This window comes from Triticum urartu, chromosome 3A (genome assembly GCF_056163025.1).
Source record: "Triticum urartu cultivar PI428250 chromosome 3A, HENAU_Tu73, whole genome shotgun sequence".
NCBI lineage: Eukaryota > Viridiplantae > Streptophyta > Magnoliopsida > Poales > Poaceae > Triticum > Triticum urartu.
In genome coordinates, this window is record NC_141875.1 from 524,412,712 (window position 1) to 524,417,308 (window position 4,597).

A 4,597-nucleotide genomic window follows, 5' to 3' on the forward strand; every position below is an offset into this window, starting at 1 on the left:
ATTGCACTATGTCGGGACGGTCTTATCCAAATTGAATGCACGATGTTTCAAGCCGGGTGGGCTGTGCCTGGGCCGGCCCACCTACCAAATGTGCCGAGCCGGGCTGGCACACGCCTCGCGGCCCAGGCATGGCCTCAAACTTGCAGTGGGCTAGGCACAACCCGTTTAGCCCCATGGCGAGCTAGGCACGTCTGCTTCTCGACAATGCCTCATATTTTGTGTGCGGGGCGCCAGTGAGCGACCTGGCGCGTACCCCCTCACGAGCTGGGTATTGGTAGGGGCCAGCCCATTTTCGGATTTCATCCCTCGTTTCTGGATCGTCGCGTCTCTTCAGATTGTATAAAAGCCGCTGTAACCATCGACAAGAGTAATCGATCATTTGATTCCGAATACGCTCTATTCATTTGATTTCGGATACGCTCTATTCACCTCTTGTCAGAGGCCATCCCCCGTATCACTTCCACCACCATTTAGCCAGGAGAGAGATTATCTTTGACTCGAAGCCCCCCTTTTTTCTTGGATCGACACACCCGACCTCAGCGCCCCAGCGCGATGAATAGCTGATCCCCTTCTCGATCGGCCGGCGAAGCACGGGCGGTTTGGCCGACACAATCAAAATCGCGGGCGGTGGTTCGTTCATCCTGCACCCACCCACACGCTTACCCAGATCTCGCGCGCCGCCGCCAGGGCAATGGTGTCTGAGCCCGACCCCGACCCCGACCCCGACCCCGACGTCTCCCTCCTGCCCCCCCGCTCCGAACCCTAGCCACAAACCCTGCCTCCGGGCAGCCAAGACCACGGCCTTCAAGCGCGAGGAGCGCCACAAGCACAAGGAGCAGAAGCGGGAGCGCAAGGAGCAGCGCAAGGAGCAGAAGCGGGAGCGCCGCTAGCGCAAGGAGGAGAAGCGCGATCGCCGCAAGCGCAAGGAGGAGAAGCGCGAGCGCCGCAAGCACAAGGAGGAGAAGCGCGAGCGCAAGCGGCAGCGGAAGCGGGAGGACACCCTCGCCCTCGCGCTCGCCCAGTGGGAGCCCCTCGGTGCCCCGGCTGCCGCCTCCGCCCCCTGCGCGCCACCCGAAGACAGGCCCGGGCCGCGTGACCCGTCCTCGCCCGCGGGCGCCGCGCCCTCCGCCTCCTGGATCTGGGGCCCTCCAGCGGAACCCTCCGCCGACAGGGCCTAGGGACGCGGGCTCTGAGCCCGAGGGGATTCTACGAGGCGGAGCGAGGGAGACGGGGTGGTTCCTGTGCCTGGTGTGCGAGGGGATCGGCGCCAAGGCGGGCATGCGGTTCCCGGGCTGCTGGTGCAGCACGCCGGCTCGGTCGCCCGGGCCAAGAGGCGGCTCACGCCGCCGCCCTGGGCTGCCTGCTCGGACAACGCCCTTTCCGGTAAACTTGTTACCATGTTGCTTAGTATCATGTCTAATTGTCTATCACATTGCTGAATATTTTGTTGCAATCGTAAGAAATGCAGGTAGATTGTGACAACGATGGCTCTTGTGATCAAGCTGAGCACTTGGATGATTCTGAAAGTGCAGAAATGGAGGTGGCCTAATTTTTTTCTTCGTGCTAAGTTAGAGATTCTTTCTTGGTCAGAAAGCTTAGAAATACATGTGATCTGGTTTGATGTATGGATAACCTGGATGGTCATTGTCAACGCCTGCGTCTAATCTAGTTCGATGCTCTGGTATTGTTGATGCTTGTTTTTAACATCTAAAGCTGTATTAAAAGTTCAGTTTTACTATTTTTCAGCCGTCTGTTTTTAATTTCGCTTCAGGTCATTTTTTGGGCCGTTCGTTCCGTATGAATCTCAGTGCTGCTCTGTGTTCTGTGCGTGCGAGTCTGGGGCTTTGTTTGTTGTTGTTGGGCTTCTTTTCGTTTCCGGATTTGCGGGTCGCTCATTTTGGGCCCCGCCCGTCGTGCCGTGCTGCCTGCTCATTTTTTTGCCGGATTTTGCTTAGCTGAGGAGGGGATTGGAATGGGGCTGGGTTGCGGAAACAGGGAGGAAGCGGCATCTCGCTCGTGAATCAGTGGTAGGAGTTGGCTAGCGGCCATGGATTGCGGCGAGCTGCCGACGAGCAGCGCTGGTAGGAGGGAGGCGCGTGGTCCGGGAACGGCGGGAGGCAAGAGGGGTGTTGGTTTGGACAGGAGTTCTCCGGAGCTCTGCCGCCGTCAGTGAGTGGTGGGTGTGGGCGTGGGGTAGCAGTCATGGTCTCCGGTCGGACGGAAGGTATTGCCTGATTTGCCCCTTCGCCTTCCTCTGTCTAATTTGTGCCCAGTAGCTAATTTTTCCTCTTTTCTTTTTCTTCGTCTATGCGTGCATCGTGTTTACTCAGATCTCAGTTCCATTTTTGAAGGCTGTTGTCATCTGTGGTGGGCTAGCAATTTTCATGCGATAGCATAGCACAGGAATAGCGCTTGGCAAATCGTTTCTGAAATTCTGCGTGTTCAACGTGTCTGATTGGGGAGAAGGGGCCGATTTCTTATATTTTCCATATATGTGTTGCTCCTGTTGCTGCGAATTGCGTTTTTACTGATCTAATTAGCTATCAGTCATGCTTCCAAATCATTTTTATTGCTAGAACTACTGTTTGTTAAAGCACTAAAAGCTTTTGTACTGATGTAATCAGCTGTGTGTGGTACTGTTAACCAGATTTGTTTTCATTTTTTAGAGCCATCGTATGTTAGTAAAAACTGTAAGGTAGCTGAAACTGCATCGCTCCTTAAATGCGATAATGAGACGCTGTTAATCAGCGCTTCTTTGCATTAGAATATCCTATTTTTTTTGTAAAACTGCAGGCCCTGATGGATGTGTCAGTTTAGTTTTCTTCATTTTAGTTTTTCGTTTCTGCAGCGAGATCTTATGCAGGATAAGTCAGGGATAGTAGTATGGGATAATCACTTCTGTAGGTTCAGGGAATCAGGTTTTATACTCGTTGGGGATGTTGTTTGTATAATTTTATCTTATGCAAAATAAGTTTGGATTATATTATGGGGCAATTAGTTTTTGTAGGTTCAGCAATCAGTTTTTGGGATAATAGAGTGGGATAATCAGTTTTTTATGGCATAACTAATTGTGAACTGATTATCAGTGTAGTTTTAGTTTTTCCTGAGTTTTGTGTAGCCCATCATCTTTACTTTTCTGTATCTTCTCCATTTTATTTTCAGTTTAGCTGCGAAATAGGCAATTAGTCAGCATATCATGTTTTCACCTTGTTTTATTCAGTAATATTTTAGTCTTAGATATTCCCCAGTGATATTCATTCGTTCAGATCAATTTTTTTAGACTCTGAACGCAGATGTAGGGGGGGGGGGGGGGGGATTACAGACAAATCTCTAGACTGAAACTTTTTTTGCCTACTGTAATGACGCCCTTTTAGCGCTCTTTGGTCCGTAATGCTTCAACTATTTTCTGTCTACTTGCAGTTTTCTATCGCTGCCATCTTTTTACCTCCTACTTTTACTCAGCATGCGGATATACTCAGGGGGCAGGCAGGGATGCGTTCAGTGTGTACTCCCTCTAATTTTCTTTCTTTGCACCGGAGTATTTCATTTGTATCAGGTTATCTTATTTTCTTCTTTTTTATTGGATTATTCATTGTTCTTCTCAGGGCTGTCAAAGGCGTAAAATGGGTTCTGTAAATCACTTTATCTTGTACCTTCATTTGTTCCATCATTTGATTATTCATCGAGCATTTGCCACTGTAAAATATTATCATCGGGCTGTTGTTACCCTCAACACTAACTTTTTGCAACTATCCTAAGTGAGCTGGCTTGCTACATATTTTCCTCTGTTTCTTCGTTTTGATTTTGCTTTTCATTCCTCAGCACTATCAATTGCTCCTAGTATGTATTCATACTTCATTCTACTCTTCGACCCCTTTGAAGCCATGTGGAGCAGTCTCCTCATGAGCATGTTGTACCTCAGGCAGAGCGCTCTGGCCTTATGGGTTCAGGCTCATGTTTGTGCAACTTCTTATCATGCATTGTTTAATCAGGATTTTGTTTTTGTTTTGATCAGTCCATCATTATTTAGTTTCTTAGTTTTATTAGTCATTCACTTTCTTCATTTTCTTTAGATTTACTTCAGTTTCTTAGTTTTTGTTTCAGTCTTAGTGATGTTGTCTTGCTTATTTCAGTTTTACTTTTTCACTTAGCCTTTGCCATTTAGGTTTAGTTCTTTGTATCAATTTTCTTTTTTCAGTCTCTAATTTTTTCTTATTATAGTTTATTTCTGTTTAATTTATTTCATTCCATGTTCAGTCAGTCTATATGTGCATGTGGGTTTAGTTCTCAGTACCAGTCTCCATGTTTTCATTTCTGTATCAGTCATCAGTCAGGTTTCTTTAAACAGGGAGTGGCATGATTCGCATACTTCGTTGGTTCTGTTTCTCATAGGTCTTTGTCACTAGTATTTGATAAGTATTTTATCAGTTTTTAGTTCATCATTCTTTCAGTTTTTTAGTTTTTCCAATTCCCTAAGGATCTCACTCTTTTTTCTGTTTTCTCTGGTTCTCAGTTTCATCAGTTTGCTCTTCTTTATTTTCCCATCATTTTGTTCAGTCTCTCTTTCTTAGTCTCTTAGGTTCCTAGTTTCATTCTT

At 47.5% G+C, this 4,597-nt stretch overlaps 1 long non-coding RNA gene across 1 annotated transcript; it reads left to right on the plus strand.

Moving 5' to 3' along the window:
• The first annotated feature begins 241 nt into the window (after window positions 1–241).
• LOC125544858 (uncharacterized) lies at window positions 242–1,738 on the plus strand. The gene is made up of 2 exons (XR_007299754.2): window positions 242–1,383; window positions 1,469–1,738. It is a non-coding gene; the product is annotated as an uncharacterized LOC125544858 (long non-coding RNA).
• Window positions 1,739–4,597: the final 2,859 nt, after the last annotated feature.